At 42.0% G+C, this 17,967-nt stretch overlaps 1 long non-coding RNA gene across 1 annotated transcript in view; it reads left to right on the forward strand.

Annotated features, from left to right (window-relative positions):
• Window positions 1–17,967, forward strand: part of LOC128107736 (uncharacterized) — a 29,569-nt gene that overhangs the window by 9,846 nt on the left and 1,756 nt on the right. The gene's annotated exons all lie outside the window — the stretch shown is intronic.

Here is a 17,967-nt window from a genome sequence, read left to right on the forward strand (position 1 = left end):
CTACACCATGATGAGGTCACCAGCCAAGATGGGGGAGAGCCATGTGGTTGCTGTTTAAAATGTTTTTCTAAAGAAAAAAAGAAGAATAATTACATGCACACACACTCACAGAGTTGAATCCAAGTTACATACACATACATGCAGAGTTAAATCCAGCTTACATTTACACATATAGAGTTAAATCTGAGTCACATATGTGTATACACACACCCACACACACATGTATCTTAAACAAGAGTTGAAGAAAAAGAAAGGGTGAACCGGTGTGTGCTGAGCAAGATGAAGCTGGCTTCTCCATCTCTGACTCCCACGTTGCACCAAACACAGACAGGACATTTCAAGAGGGAGAGCAGACAGACACGAGCAGGTCTTGGAGCAATGAAAGAGAAAGAAACTGGAGAATTCTCTCTTGGTTCCCTGACTGCCTGGTCCAAGGCCAGATTTGATTTCGAGAAAAACTAGAAGGCAAGCAGAGGACTGTGCTCAAGAAATGAAGTCTCACATCCAGGGGCGTGGTCAGAGTGAGAAGCCCCACCTCACATCCAGGGGCGTGGTCAGAGTGAGAAGCCCCACCTCACATCCAGGGGCGTGGTCAGAGTGAGGAGCCCCACCTCACATCCAGGGGCGTGGTCAGAGTGAGGAGCCCCACCTCACATCCAGGGGCGTGTCCAGAGTGAGAAGCCCCACCAGAGACCCAGTTGCCAGTATTGGAATGAAGGCAGAGCCATCAGAGAACAAGAGAGCAGATTTGTTGCAGATGGAAGAGAGCGGAGCTGCTTCAGGTGGGACAGGCAGGTAGGGCTCCTGTGTGAAGCGGGTACCTTTGGTGGGCCCTGCCAAGGTACGCCACTAAGCCAACACGCCACATGCAACAGAGTTAGCGCGAGAGGCTTATTGGGAGGGGGAGAGCGAAAGAGTGGAAGAAGAGTGGAGACTTGAGAGAGGCAGGCAGACGAGACGAAGAGAGGTGAGAGAGAAAAGGAGAGGCAAGAGAGGAAACAGAGACAGAGGCGTAAGAAGCAACAGAAGAGGCAGAGAGAGACAGTTCTGCCTGGCGGGCACCTTTGAAGGGTGCACATGTCACATGCTGGAGGTGGAAGGGATCTGGTAACAGGCGATGATGTAACTGCTTTGGCTGCAGAGTCAGGCTGCTGCTGCTGCTGCTGCTGCTGCTGCTGCTGCTGCTGCTGCTACAGAAACTAACACTGGACTTCTTTAATGAAATAGGCAGAGTTGGACTGTAAGACCCCAGTTTTTTCTACTTGAGAGAGCTCACTTAATGAAAAGGACACATGCACCTTAACAGGCTTCATAGCCAGCAGGAGTTGAGTAGAGAAACAGGAAGAAAGAACAGAGAGAGGGCTTGGAGTGAAGATACAAGAAAGCTTGGATGTAGGGTACCCCCTTTAATCTGTTTGATCCCTGGCAGAAGTTGCAAAGGTCCCATAAAATATTGGGATAGAGGGTGCCAGTAAGTGACCATTTGGATTGATATCTAAGGGGTATTGGGGCCAGATTTGACTGCAAAGGCAGATAAGTTTAGAAGACTTTGAGTCGGGTGCTAAGTGTAGAGGTCTGAGGTTTTCCAAGAGACATCCCAGGGGAGAGAGAGCTTGGACTTACGGCGCTAGGCACAGTTCCCATGAGTGAGGCAGAAAAATAAGATCCAAAGGTCTGGAATTTCCAGCATCCCAGGAATTCAGGGAGGACCGGATTGAGTGGGCACAGGCTGCCCAGTGCATCATCACGCAAGAACAGGGGCCGGTGGCTCTGAGCCGGAGAGACATGTGGTCGCCTGGTACCAGGGCTTGCGGTGGGGCTAAAAGGTGAGAAACCACCCTTGAGAGACAAAGGCTCACTTGTGGGAAGTGGCCAGGGGTGGTTGTCAGTGAAGGGGGGGTCAACTGTAGCCTTGAAGGCTCTGCTTGGGGGTTCCCCAGCCTCCAAGGACACCAGAGGGGTGCTGGATACTCAATGGTCACTCCCACAGGTCCAGGGAAGCATTTACACTGACTGGGAGGAGAACTCACCAATCCTGCTGGTGGTGGATGAAGAGCCCAGTGAGTGGTTAGTTGGAGAAGTGAGTCTGTCGCAGGTGGACTGGTTCCAGGGTCTCAGTGTGCCTCAGACTGCTGGTGGGCAGGAGGAACCACCAGGAGAGCCTGCCAAGTCTCAAGGCACCAATGCAGTTCAGTTAAAAATGGCGGAAGGGTGGCACTGGCAGGTTAGAGCCAAGGGGCCCCGGAAAGTCACACCACATGTGGGAGGTTTATTGGAGGGAAGGGAAGAGGCACAGAGGCGGCCTCTGGGGTCGAGAGCTGAGGAGAGAAGGGTGAAAGACGGAGGGGCTGATCTTTTATGAGGGGACATAGCACATACGCACAGGGACTTTGTAGTGACTTAGTAGCTGTGGCTGATGACATATTCTGTCAGGACCCTGAGCAGGCCAGTGTAACTGCCTGAGTACTGACAAGTGCATGTGCACAGGGGTGCTCTTAGTGGCTGCAGCTGAGGACCCTGAGGGCAGGCCCGTGTAATGCCTGAATGCTAGCAAGCACATGCACACAGGGAGTGGCTGTAGCTGATGACATATCCTGCCAGGTCCCAAGGGCAGGCCAGTGCAGATGCCTGAATACTAACAAACACTTTTGCTTTTGGTCGTGGTTTATCATAGCAATAGTGACCCTAGCTAAGACAGTTGGTGTACAAAATGTTTCAGTCACATTTTCATACATATATATCATTGTTCTTTGTTTCTGTTTGCCCCTCATGCTTTCCATGTGCATACTTGCTCTGACCAGTCTCTTGATCTCCATAGATGGTAACACACACACACACACACACACACACACACACACACACACACACACTCCTAATAAAAGGGAAGAGTCAATTAACTGGTTTGAGAATAACCCTTAAGGAGCCACTTGAATGCATGTGATTGCCAAAGCTGTCCATGTGACCTCTAACTTTGTAAGGGAAGGTGTTGGTTTTCAAGCCAGTCTAGGAAAGGGCCAGTTCAGACTGAATTGGACAGATTTCAGTGCAGTGGACAGGGTGCTATGAGAAGTTCTCTCTTTCTCTCTCTCCTGAAACAGGTTTTCTTTGTATAGCCCTAGTTGTCTTGGAACTCACTCTGTAGACCAGACTCACCTTGAACTCACAGAAATCCATCTGCCTCTGCCTCCTGAGTGCTGGCATTAAAGGTGTGTACCACCACACCCAGTAAAACTCTCCCTTTTAATTTAATATCAAAAACTAAATTTATTTCATTACTGAAGCTGAAAAAGTCAAATAGGACTCCATCTTAAGACAGAGGCCCCCTGCCCCAATCTTGGTGACACAAGCTCTTAGTTTCCAGGTGGGCTTTCTGATATTCAGAATATACTCGCTAGCTTTGTTTCTTGAGACACACTTTTTCCTTTTTTCCCTTCTTTCTAGAGATAGTCTTCCTATTTCCCAGGTGACCACTAATTCACCATCCTCCCATCTCTGTTTCCCAAGGGTTACAGTATAGCCTATGTCATTATGCCTTAGGCAGTTTTCATTGGCTTACTGATTTTGGTTCTGGCCAATGACCAGTGACCTCTCTTCTATGACCCGAGTCTCTCAAGTATCATCTATTAATGTTTTTGGTTACAGTAATATTTATTTTATATGATTCTGATTATGCCTCTTAAATATTGTGATTAGGATAGTCTCATGTAGCATAGGGTGGCCTCAAAATCACTATGAAGTCAAGGATAACCTTGGTCTTCTGAATCTTTTGCCTGTACCTTCTGAGTTCTAGGACTATGGATCTGTGCCATCAGGCCAAGTTCCTCTTAGTTTTTATGTATGGTCTTTAGCTGAACCTGAGAACTAAATTAACATACCAGATCAATAAAGAAAGCAAGAAGAATGAATATATATATATATGGGAATATATATATGGGGAACTTCACAGGAAAGTGAAGTCCAAAGAAATGGCTGAAATAAGATGCAACTTCATTGCCTATTTCCTCTCTCTCTCTGCCCAGAAGTCCTGCCTATACTTCCTGACTAGCTATTGGCCACTCAGCTCTTTATTAAACGAATCACAACAATTTATCTTCACACAGCATACAAATATCCCACAACATTTCCCCCTTTTGTCTAAATAAAAAGGAAAAGTTTTAACTATAATATAGTACCACTATATACAATAAGAACAATTATTAGGTAAGACTTACATTTACAATGTCCAATCTATCTGTATTTGGCAAATTCAGAGAAAATATTTTAATATCTATCCTATATTGGTGAGTCAAAAGTTTTGTACCTAATTTACTTTCTAACCTAACTTGTATTACCAACCCAAAACTCTTTTTAGACCTTAAAACATTTCCTTAGATAGGTAACTTAAGCTTTTATGTCTCTCAACCTTATAAGCTTTATATCTCATTTGAAAGTTTATTTTCTGAATTTGATAACAAAGAAGCAGTATAACTATCTAGTCTTTAATTCCCATCAGAGACTCAAGAAGATAAAATATTACCTGAGTAAACAGGAAGTGCAGAGCAAACAATTTCCAAAACTATAAAAATGACAGAGACAGCTGGATGCCTAGACAGTCACCCAAGGTTTCTTTGCAACATTGGGATATCCATCTTCAGCCTACAGGACTAGAATATCTGACAGACTTTTCTGTGAAGTAGGACTTTTGAAGGACTGTCCAGCTTTGTCTTGGAAAAGTTTGACAGTTGCCTTCTTTTGTGTCCTGCTTGTCCAGTTTGGACAGCATTCTGTCAGCAGTTGAGGTAAGCACAGTTTCTTTTCCCAGTGACTAACTTTGCTACATTGAAAGCAAACTCCATATGGAGGTTCTTCAGTACCCCATCATCTTTTTTTGAAGTAAATTGGTGCTGCTAGGAGCAGATGTGTTTCATCGTCATGAAGAGCCTTGGGTTATTAAAACATCTTAAATGCCATATTCTTTTTTTTTTTTTCAAGACAGGGTTTCTCTGTAGCTTTGGAGCCTGTCCTGGACTAGCTCTGTAGACCAGGCTGGCCTCGAACTCACAGAGATCCACCTGCCTCTGCCTCCCAAGTGCTGGGATTACAGGCGTGCACCACCACCGCCCGGTTTAAATGCCATATTCTGTAGGTCTCTCGAGTGTTTGAAGATCATTTGTCTATCTAAAACATATCTCTGTTTGACCCTGAAAACATATCTAACATGATTACATGTTTGATTATTATAGATGACTAGTTACTAACCTGTATTTCTTTATTCTAAATTGCTTTTAAGGACCAGACCTTTATATTACATTTTTAAATAAGCTGCATAGGTATAATACCTTAAACAAGACTAGAAACATATATACAGTATAGTCTTAAATTTGTATCCATATACAAAAATTCATAGCAATGTAAAATATTTGAGACTAGTGGTTGTTCAAAAGCAGACTCAACAATCCACACTTTTATCCCATCATTTCTATACTATAGCCCTCCTTTTTCCCTTCAGAAAGAGATCCCTGAATCTAATCTCCTTTGTTTACTTTTTTCCTGACTATTACCAATAACAACTTGTAACCAACCCCCCTAAATTATGATAAAAATCTGTAATCCATTGAATGACCAAAAATCATCCACTCCACCTCTTGGGAATGCAGGCATTGTGTTTTCTAGACTGCTTCCTGTTGTCTGGGGGTGCTGGCATCTTAGGAGACCCTGAGAAAATTGAGATTATGGTCAAATTCTGGGAGAGCTAGCTGTTGTCCAGTCTCAGCATGATGGGAAAGTGCAGGGCTTTTCTGAAATTCTGGCTGGATAGTCTGTGAGGCTGGACCATCTCAGCTAGCAGCTTTGAAGTTGTTCTAGATGCAGAATTTTGAGGAAACTGCAACAGAGGCATTCTAAGAGACTGGATCATCTGGGCTACTTGTTTTTTTTTATTGGCATCTGGTCCTTTTTGTTCTGAAAACACAAAAACTTTTAAAGGTAACATATATATCTGTACTAACACAAGTATGGAGTGTACAGTGTGCTCAAATCAGTTAAAGATTTTTTTTGTTCTATGTTTGAGCAGATAAAAGGCATCTGCCAATTTTATAAGTTCATTTGGACTGTATAGTCAAACCTCTATTCATGCCAAATGAAAGGATGGCATGTAATAATAAGTCATGAGGACTCTGTACCCAACAAGATGTATCATGTTTCATCCAGTCTCAGAGCTGTTCCCATAGTAGAGGGATCAGCATATATGTCACCTGTACTGTAGTCTTTCTTGTTTTTTTTCTTCATTTCTATAGCCAAGATATTCAGGAAGTGTCCCCCAATCAAATCTGATCTTCATTAATTTTGAAGATAACCATAACTTCTTGTTTTCTATGGAAACAAAGGCATAACCTCTCCCCCAAATCAACATATTTTCTGACTTTCATTTTGAAACTAAGACATTTAAAAAATATATGGGTTGGTTTAATTTATCTGTTTCCGTAATCCATTGTCTCTCAGCAGCTATTGTTTTTTTTTCATTAGCATTTAAAAATTTTAAAGTCAACAAAGCATCATATAGGATCTGGACACCCTGTGTATTTCCCATCTTTACATGGCTCATTCTTTTTATATTACTTTACTCTCTCTTTAAAGACTTTATTATTTTTAAGCTATTTACTTATTTTTCTGTGACTATATCCATTTTTTTTTCTTTCTTTAGCATCTAAGCACATTTTTGAACATACTGTATCTGTTTAGAGGTTTTCTTGGTCTGGACTGCTTTACTGCACACCTGCAACCTTCTCGGACAGATGCTGGTGGCTGGCTCCACCCTGCTCTGGTCTCTGAGAGCCCAGCCTTATGCCCAATGCTGCTCCCAGCTCTGGGGATTTGCTGAGCTTGCACTGTTTCTACTTAGTGTGCCTGCTGCCCAACTGTTTGCTGTACAGCAGTGATGCCTCTGCAAGCCGCAAGCACTGGGTTGCTAGAAAGCTGTGTTGGATTTTGTTTTTTAAGATTTCTCAGGCCTTATGTGGAAATATGTGTCCAGAAGTTGGGTGCCATATGTAATTGGACTTTCCTTTGGGCCTCCAGCTCACGAATAATGACACAGAGACTTATTATTAATTATGAAAGCTCGGCCTTAGCTTAGGCTTGTCTCACTAGCTCTTATAACTTAAATTAACCCATACTTTTTTTTTTTATCAATCTATGTTGTTATGTACCACCCATCCTGCTTCTTCCACGTCTCTTGGCATTTATCACATGCCTAGATTCATTTCCTACTTCCTCTCTCTTTGCCCACAATTCCCACCTATACCTCCTGCTTAGGTATTGTCCATTCAGCTCTATTAAACCAATCACAGCAATACATCTTCACATAATGTACAACTTTCCCACAATACCTCTCTTTATTATTGTCTTTGTCTTCTATTTCTCTCTAGGGAGATCATCTTGATTTACTTTATTTAGAGACTGGGTGTTGTTATATAGCCCAGGCTTGTCAATTTCTCATGATCCTTCTTCCTCTGACTGGATTATGGGCATGTGAGACCGTGTCTGCTTTGATTTACTTTTATTAATCTCTTAATGAGGTTTGAATCTTGATACCATAGTTTTAGTTCTTAAGAGCTCATCTTTGTTAGCTGGGTATGGTGGTGCATGCCTTCAATACCAGCACTTGGGAGGCAGAGGCAGGACAGCCAGGAATACACACACACACACACACACACACACACACACACACACACACACACACTGACCTTGTCTCAAACAAATACAATAACAACAAAAAGAGCTCATCTTTCTTTCTTTCTTTCTTTCCTTTTTTTTTTCTTGAGACAGGGTTTCTCTGTGTAACAGCTCTAGCTGTTCTGGAACTCATTTGTAGATCAGGCTGGCCTCGAACTCACAGAGTTCTGCCTGCCTCTGCCTCCCGAATGCTATGATTAGAGGCATGTTCCACCACATCCAGCAGAGTTCATCTTTTTCTTTGTTGAAAATAGCTATTTGCCTTCAGTCTATGGGTGAGATAATATCTCTTGTGATTGTGTCTATTTTTTTAAAAAAATATTTGACACATATACTGGCATATATTTACAGGGAAACAGAGTACAGTAGTGTATGCCCATAATCCTAGAATCCAGGAAACAAAGACAGGCGGACTGAGCCACATGAGGCCAACCTGGGATACATAACAGTGTTGCTAGAGTTTTTCTACCTGGCCCATGGTCAGGACAAATCTCTTTCACCTGCCAGTCATGCAGCTGCTCAGACCTAACCAATTGCTAAAAAAAAAAAAAGGAATATATACAGTTATATAAAGAAATACATAGTTTTAAAAAATAAAGTCTTTAAAGAGACAGTAAATTAATATAAAAATAAGCCACATAAAGATGGATATCACACAGAGAACCTGGATTGTGTTGTCTTTGGGATTTTTAACTACAGAAAAACATTTGATTGTGAAAGCTGTTGAGTTATGCCAATATGGATATTTTAAAGGTACCTTGACTTCAAAATTTGGATCTAAGGATGTGTTGCTTTGGAAAGGAGGCTCTGCTTTTGTTTCCACAGAAAGCCAGAGGCTATGGATTTGTTCCAGATTAAGATACATCAGGTTTGACCAGCCAAGACCCCCTGAAAATTCTCTGATGACACCATTGTCCAGATGATCCAACATCCAGAACAGTTTCAAGGCAACTGGCTCAGACGATACACCCTCATGGACTACTCCATAATGTTAAATTTTTCTTTGTGTCCCCATAAGATACAGCATCCCCCTCCAGCAGGAAGTAGTAAGAGAAGCTAAGCCCAAATTCCCAAATATACCAAGCTGGCTTTGGAGATGGAATTGGCTCACTCCTTCTCTAAACCCAAACATATTGCTAAAAAAAAAAGGTTAAGAGATTCTTTTGTCCCATATCAGAAGAGCCCTCTGGTGTGGGACAGAGAAAAACCAATATTTTTATTTAAATCAGATTGATTATAAATACAATCTCTTTTTAAAGAAGAAAAGGGGATATGATATAGATATGATAAGATGAAAGGGTAGATTAATGAACCTACTTTTAAAGAGTTACAACTTGTTTAGAAATGTTTAACATTGCTATGGATTTTAGTTTATTGATACAAGTTTAAACTTAGTTTTGTTATACTGTATATATATTTGTATTCTCATTTGAGGTATTATGTTTATGTAACTCATTTAAATTGTAATGGATAATTAAGAAATACAGATTAATAATTAGTCTTCTATGATAGTCAAACTTATAGTCATGTTCTTTTCTAGGTATACATAGATATAATTAGGTAGGTAATCTTCAAACACTTCAAAGACCTACAGAATATGGCATTTAAAATGTTTTAAAAATTTAGACTTTCTGGACAATGAGACATGTCTACTCCTGGCAGCACCAATTTACTTCAGAGAGGAGGATGGGCATTGAAGACACTCTATATGGAGTTTATCTTCTTCTTGGCAAAAGAAGCCATTTGGGCTTCTTGCCTAGACTGCTTGATCAACTGGACATGCAGGACCCATAGGAAGGTGACCACTGAACTTTGCTTGGCAAAATGGTCCTTTAGGTTCCTGCTTCACAGAGGAAACTGCCAGACATTCTACAGGACACAGAGAGAAGTGACTGAGAGACGCTAGGCCTGTGGGCTGAAGACAGATGCCCCAACTTTACAGAGAAGCTTTGGATGACTGTCCAGGCTGCCAGCTGTCTCTGTGTACTCTCGCAAGACTTCCGAAAGTTGCTTGCGTCCATCTCCCATTTCTCAGGTAATATTTTATCCTTCTGAGGTCTTTGATGTAGTTGAAGCTAGATAGTTATAATTTCCTTAGTTATATAAGAGATAAGTTAGATATGAAACCTTAGACTCACAAATATAAGATAGATAGGATATCTTCTTTAATTTTGCCAGATACAAGTAGACTAGATATTATAACTGTAATTCTTGCTTGATAATTGTTTTGTTATCTGTAATTTTACTATGTGAAAGTTAAAACCTTGCTTTTGGAAAAAAAAAAGAAAAGGGGAAGTGCTGTGGGGTGTTCTGTATGTTAAATGTGTTGCTCTGATTGGTTAATAAATAAAACACTGATTGTCCAGTAGCCAGAGAGGAAGTATAGGCGGGACTAGGAGAGAAGAGAATTCTGGGAAGTGGAAGGCTGAGGCACAGAGACGCTGCCAGCTGCTGCCATGAGAAGATGTTAAGATACTGGTAAGCCACGAGCCACATGGCAACTTATAGATTAATAGAAATTGATTAATTTAAGATATAAGAACTAGAAAACAAGAAGTCTGCTGCAGCCATACAGTTTGTAAGCAATATAAGTCTCTGTGTGTTTACTCAGTTGGGTCTAAGTGGATGCAGGACTGGTGGGTGAGAGAGATTTGTCCTGACTGTGGGCCAGGTAGGACTGGAGAAAACTCCAGCTACATAAAAGGTTCTAGGATATCCCAGGCTACAGAGCAAGACTCTATTCCTACATACAAAGACAAAAGAGAAGAAGAAGAAAAAGAAGAAGAAGAAGGAGGAGGAGGAGGAGGAGGAGGAGGAGGAGGAGGAGGAGGAGAAGAAGAAGAAGAAGAAGAAGAAGAAGAAGAAGAAGAAGAAGAAGAAGAAGAAGAAGACAAAGAACACCCAAAACTATACTTATAGGGACCACTGTGATAATTAGACATGTGCATACAATGCGTGACAATCAAGCCAGGCTGATTAGCTACTCTATCGCTGTAGATCCTTACTACTGTATTTATGGATTGAGAATTTTATACATGCATCCAATGGATTATAATCACATCCACCCCAGACCATCTTTCAGCTTTCCCAGGAATCCCCCAATACGCCTCCTATCTCCCTTTATCATCTCCTCCTCCCCCTCCTCTTTATTACCCACTGAATCCAGTTAATGCTGCACCATCCACTGGAACATGGGCAACCTACTAGTGGCCACACTGCCAAAGAAAACTGACTCCTCCCAGCAGCCACCAGTCAGTAGCTTCTTAGGGGGAGGACCTTCCCAATCCATGCTGAAATTTTGGGTAGCTTGATTTTATGTAGGTCTTATGTAGGCAACTACAGTTGCTGTGGGTTCACAAGTACAAAGCCAGTGCCATGTCCAGACGATGGTATTTCACAGCACACTTTACCTCCTTCCTGTTCTCCAGCTCTTAAATTCTTTCCATATCTTTCCCACAGTGGCCTCTTAGCTTTTGTGGGGATGATTATAGATGTCCTGTTTAGGTCTGAGCATCTTTAACAGTCACTTATTACTTATTCTCTGTACTTCAATGAATTATGAGTATTTTCATTAACCATCACTCACTGCAAATGTAAGCATCACTGACCAAGGCTAAGATCAGAACTAGTGTATGGATATAAACACAAATGTTTAGTAGGTTCTTCCAGGGTCTATGACTGCTTCATCCATGGATTTTGACTAGTGTTGTGCTCAGAGTCCCCCAAAGACTACTAAGAGACCAAATCCTATGCAAAAGCAAAGAGTCTTTATATTGTTATGAGTTAACTCAGGACTCTCCATCTGTCTGATGCAGCAGCAGAGCAGAAGAGACCTTAAGTAGCAATGGGGCAGGATTTTTAAAGCAAGGGGTCTTGGGGTCTACAGACTACATAGGAACAGACTCAGGATTGGTTTATGCAAGTGACAATCGTATTAGTAACTTTTAATTGGCTAGGGTTAGTTGGGGGTTATAGTTACCATTTTTGGGCAGGCCTGGACAAATCCCAAGCTTTTTCCTTGAGCTGCCATGGAGGCTGGCTGGCCTAGCATGTACTGACTGTGGGGGCTGACTCAGTGACCCAGGCTCTGTCCTTGACTCATGCATATAGCTCTAAGTTGGTGAGGAGTCCCAGACAGTAAACAACTGGCTGAACCTTGAGTGGTCAGAGTATGTGCAGAAAGGGAGCTACTGCAAGGACTATATTTTCTGTTCATGACTCTTCCAGAGTCTGCTTACTCTCAAGAAACTAAAATTGAGGCCTGATCTCTGAGAGAAGACTGAGCAGCCTGTTATGGCATCTTCTTGGTCCTTTCATTTTCCCCTTGAGTAATATATCATCTCTAATCTTGGAGATGTTTCTTTTTGGTTAAAGACTTTATCGTCAGGGTAGTAGATTACTTTGGAGACTAATTGGACCAGAACATAAGAGTTTTTTTTTTAATCTAAAACTTGAACATAGGGGGTCAAGCCAGAAGTATATGTCCATTAGGTATCCTCCAGTGGGATTAGGAAGCCAGCTCCTATTAGATTCTGAGTGAGATTACAGAGGTGGGGATAGCCATGTAGAGGTTGTTTCAAACAGAGACCATTTCCCATTATCAATGGCAAAGTGAGCCTCCCCTTACTCGGTTGTTGCCATCTGCAAGTGTGTCATGGGTTTGGTTCAGGGGCTGATATTGGGATTCTAGCATTATCAGTTTAGTGGTACCCAGACAGGAATTATCATTCAATTGAGGCGTCAATGGTATAACAGCCAACAGCAATTAGCAGAAGCAGAAGGTCCAAAAGCCCTGTGATGGCTGACAGAGTTCCTTATCTTGAAGGAACTTGGAAATGAGAATGGGGACCAGTTATTATTTTATCTCAGGTTCAGTATGACAAGAAATTCCCTTTTGATCTAACATTACAAGGGGGTGGGGAAACAAGAGTGATGTTTTCTCTTCTGTAATTGCTTCTTGCTGACATTGGAACATTGTTGTCAGGGCCCTGGAAAGCCAGAATGCTAGTCAAAGGCAAGGAGGGAATGTAGAAGCATCTGGTTTATTGACCAGCTGAAGCCATGACATTTATATTGGCTGGATTGGTCCATATCAGTTTTTAGCAAGTTCAGGGCTCATCAGCAAATGATGCTTGGATGTGTCTGTCAGCCAAGTGGAAACCTGTTGAGACAGATACAAAGTAGGAACAGGACTTAAAATTTATGAACTTCAGTAATTGAGGAAGGGGAGGAGTCCCAAGTCCAGGAGAGAGAAAAATATCATCCTCAGGAGATTTATCAATTTGCCTTGAAATCCATATTGTAGAAAAAGCAGGTAACAGGTATATGTAAAACAGCAGGAGTAGACTCATATTTTTTAGCCCTAACAAAGGCTACAGATTTGGGTTAAAAAACATGTACATTCTTTTTATCTAGAGAGCCAGGTATAGATTGGACTGAAATGTCTTTGGCCTGATGAAAAACATCTGCAAGTCTATATTCAGAACCTGTTTCTCTCTCTCTCTCTCTCTCTCTCTCTCTCTCTCTCTCTCTCTCTCTCTCTTGAAAGAGACTTAGTAGCTTTAATTAATTAATGCATTGATCAATGAATTAATAAGGTGGCTGCAACCTTGTAGAAGACTCTGGTTGTCTGATGTTGCTAAGCTGACAAAGCTATAGCTAGCCCAGTCATCAATGCCATCAGAGATGTGAGAAGGATAAATTTTATCTGAGTGCAGACTTCCAAATCTATTAAAAAATGACATAGACTATCCATTACCCAGACTATCATCATCCCAGGCTCCTGTAGTCTTCATAGATTTGGCAGGACAGGTGTCAGGACAGCATCAGTCTTGGCTGTCGGGCCCATAACATTGTCCATTCTGGGCAGTATCCCTGGCAGCAGGTGTTGAGTTGGGGCATCTTGCCCAGTGGTCGGTGTTGTCAACAATTCAGGTGATGTCATCATGTTGTTGTTCATTATCTTCTTTGGAGACCTTGGAAGTCATTGCTAGGAGCTGAGTCTCTGTTTGCTAAAGTAAGCTTTTTATTAAATAATTTAAATGCCATATTCATCGCATATTTGATGGGTTTGAGGACCATTATCTATTTTTTTTTTTTTTTTGGTTTTTTTTTCGAGACAGGGTTTCTCTGTGTAGCTTTGCGCCTTTCCTGGAACTCGCTTTGGAGACCAGGCTGGCCTCGAACTCACAGAGATCCGCCTGGCTCTGCCTCCCGAGTGCTGGGATTAAAGGCGTGCGCCACCACCGCCCGGCCACGAGGACCATTATCTATTAAATACATCTGAGCCAAACAAATCTAGGCCTAATCTTGAAAATGTTTCTAAGTTTGGTAACAATAACCAGGCCAATTTGTTATCCTGTAGATGTATTAGTCAAATGGACCTCTCAGGTTCTGTTTTTTCTTCTTTAAATAGCTTATAATTAAATAAGAGTTAATAGTTTATGCTTATATAGTATCTGGATAGCTGGATGACTAGTATTAACTTGTATTCCTTAACACAGAGGACATGCAAACTCAGACACTCAAAACCAAACATACACATGGCCATGTCTTCATCCATACCTACAGAGTAGACAGACATTTTTAAAACTATAAACCTTTGGAGTCTCAATGTAACAGTAGAATAGCAAGAGCAAGAAAACTGAAACATGTTTCATTCTTTTATACACCTCAAATTACTTCCTTTTATCATTACTTAAGCCTTTTCATCCTCAGACCTTCATAACTTGCTTTTACACACCCCAATAACTTGCATTTCATATATCTTAAGTTACTTTCCTTCTTCCCAAAACTTTCTTTTTATATCCCCATACCTAAAGCCTTTACATCTTAGACCCTTTATAAACTTTACTTATATTCAAGCCTCATAACTTATTTTAACTTTAAAGCTCCATATTTTATTTCTCAAATTATCTCTTCAGACCCAAAACCATGTTTATTTAAACCTTCATGACATATTTAGGCCTTCATATTTTTATGTCTTAAATTGCTTCCTCAAACCAAAAAATCATTTATTCAAACTTTCATCCTTATATCTTTTTAAGCCTTTATATTCTTATAAAAATATTACATCCTGAAACATCTTTTTTTTTCTATTTAATTCATCAAGCAATCCTCTACTTGGAATTTGATACTTTTTTTTCCCTTATCTTAACCAATATTGGTTTGTAACCAATTCTCTTAAGTGATGGCAAGTATTCACATTCTTGCAGTGCACGCGAGGGCCAGAAGAGGGCGTCAGATCCCCAGTACTGAACTTGCAGATGATTGTGAGCTGCCATGTGGATGCTGGGAATCAAACCCAGGTCCTCTAGAAATGTTTTTAACCACTGAGCCATATTGATAGCCCCAAAACATTAATTTAAAACATTGTTCTGAGAGTTTTAAATTGTGTTGCAGTATGACCTACTTTTTTTTTTCTTTTTGGAATATCTGAGGTCTTTGTGTCACAGGACCCAGCCTTTATACATATGACACGTGCTTGAGTTGCAGTCAGCAGCAAAGTCAATTGTTTTCTTTAGTTTAAAATTATGTGTTATTGTTGTTGATGGTGTGTGTGTGTGTGTGTGTGTGTGTGTGTGTGTGTGTGTGTGTGTGTATGTGTGTAGGGGCACGGGTGCCAGGGCACGCACGTGGAGGCTGGAGGAGTTTGCTCCTCCTTCTGTGGTCCCGAGGACTGTCAGGCTTGCAGGGCAGTGTCTCTACCCACCGAGCCACCTCACTGCCCCTGTTTTTGTTTATTTTATTTCTTTATTATATAGTACAGATATATTCTTTTTTTTTTTTTTTTTTTTTTTGGTTTTTCGAGACAGGGTTTCTCTGTGTAGTTTTGCGCCTGTCCTGGAACTCACTTGGTAGCCCAGGCTGGCCTCGAACTCACAGAGATCCGCCTGGCTCTGCCTCCCGAGTGCTGGGATTAAAGGCGTGCGCCACCACCGCCCGGCTACAGATATATTCTTAATTGTGTGTAGATTTTGGGGTGAGGTATATGAGGCTTTTGCTGAATCGCTCGCTTCCTTCATTTCCCTCCCTCCTAATGTCTTGTAGGTGACTCTTCCGGTTGTCATGGTGACTACCTTTCTGTCTAAAGGAATTCGTGTCATTATGGTTTTTGGGAATATTTCCCGGATGATTCAGACTTATCTTTGGAGTTGGACACTCTGCTTGTGTGTATTCTGAGTGACTCAGTAGTGGTGATGGGGCCCAGAGCCCTCTGTGAGCACCTGCTTATGCTGAGCTTGAGGCAGTCTCTGCAGACCTGAGTGTGGGAGCCTGTTCTTTAAAACAAAACAGTCTGAAAATATCCTACGCTTATACAACGTATTTTGATAAGTGATATCCACCCCACACTCCTCCGCCATGCCTCACAGCACCCCTCCTCATATCCCTCTCCCAACTTCATGTCATCATCTTTTTTTTTTTTTTTTTTAAATAACCCACTGAATCCAATAAGTGCTGCGTGTGTGTGCATGGGCATGTGGCCATCCACCAGAGCACAGGCAAACTTAGCAGCAGCCACTCCATCAAAGAAAAGTGACCACCCCCTCCAGCAGCCATCAACTGCCAACAGCTCCTCAGTTGGGGGTGAGACCTGTGGGCCACGCCCCTGTCCACGCTGCAGTGTTGTCCAGCTTGGTCTCGTGCAGGCAACCACAGCTGCCGTGGTTCTCGAGCGAAGTGGCCCTGCCGTGGCCAGAAGGTATCATGTCACAGCAGTCTGCCATAACCTCGGCTTTGTACAATCTTCCTGCCTCCTCTTCTGAGCCTGGAGTGGGAGAAAGAGTGTGGTAGAGATGTCCCATTGAGGGCTGTGCCCAAGTGAGCTCTTGACCTCATGAGACTGAGTCTACTGGGGGAGACTGAAAGGTCAGCAAATGGTAACACTGCATGAAATGTAATAAAGAGGTGCCTGCGAGGGAAGTGGGCATGGAGACACAGTGTGTGGTGCTCTGTCACATAGAAAATTAAGCTTCCTGTGCAGTCTTGTGTCTTCTCTTTCCCTTGAACCTGGTTGGGTCTGTCACACGTTTCTTGCTGACAGAATACAGTAGAGATGACATCATGACTTATGCTTCATATTTTAAATCTCTTTGTTCCCTTATGCTGCATTCTAAGGAAACCTTTTCCTTTTATTAATAGTTACCCAGCTGCATCCATTGTTCCATTTATGCCCCCCCCCATCTCCAATTGATTCTTTCCCAATCCTTCTTCCAAACTTTCTGTTGGAGCATTAGCATTTCTCATTGGGCAGTAGTTCTCTTTGTTGTCTTGTTCTGACAGCTTCTGGGGAATGTTGGAGCATTACTGCTTTTGAACTCAGCTGTATGGCTCACCTTTCCTATCTGCCCATCTGTAAAGACTGTTATTTGGTTCTGTCATACTGCTGCTAATGATGGTGGGATGCTGGTGCCCAGCCAGGGACCTAATTGAGGATACATGCTTCTTCTGGGTCCTTCGAGCTGCCCATGTGCTGCGAGTCCCTCCCATCTCAGGCTCTGCTCCCCCTTCACACTGCTTGGGCTGGGCAGTGTCTGGCTGCTGGCACCAGTTACCAAATGTTTGGTCAGTTGTTCCAGCCCATCCTACTCTACTGTGCTCATCATTTTTGCTTCCTTCAATTTTGAAACTTGGTGATCACTCTCATGGGCACAGACACTCTCTTCCATGCATGTATTGTACTGGGACAACCTTTGGTTTTGTGGCATCTGTTTTCTATCCTTGTCCTGACATGAGTGACTAAGAAAAATGATGGGGAATGAAGACAACCTAGAATTAAAAGCTGGCATAACAGATAGGAAACTTGGATGATTTAGTTCAGAGAACTCAGACCTATTAAAGCCGTTTTGAAGCTTTAATATAGTAGAAATAAATGTAGGTCCTGAAAATTAGTTTTGAAAGAGCAATCACACCCACATAGAGTGGAGAAAACCTAGTTTGGTTGCAATTTGTCAGAGGAAAATCTGGAGCATGTGGCTCATTACAAGGTTCTAAGAGGCTCTGTACAGTCTGCTGAGAAAGAGCGCCTGTGTCATGCTGTTCTGTTGTTAGAGGTGAAACATTTTGACATGTTTAATTAGGTCCATTTGTGTGTCCTTTCTTAGATCTTTCCACATCCCTCACCATCCTTTTATTCAGTGTTAACACTGATCTTTTTCCTGTTGTTTTAAAATCCCCTTTGTTGCTACATATATTATACAGATTTGCTTAGATTATAATAGGGCATTTTATGGTGACTAGTGCCTTAGTGCCTAT

This window comes from Peromyscus californicus, unplaced genomic scaffold, assembly GCF_007827085.1.
Source record: "Peromyscus californicus insignis strain IS unplaced genomic scaffold, ASM782708v3 Scaffold_12__1_contigs__length_115047231, whole genome shotgun sequence".
Classification (NCBI taxonomy): domain Eukaryota; kingdom Metazoa; phylum Chordata; class Mammalia; order Rodentia; family Cricetidae; genus Peromyscus; species Peromyscus californicus.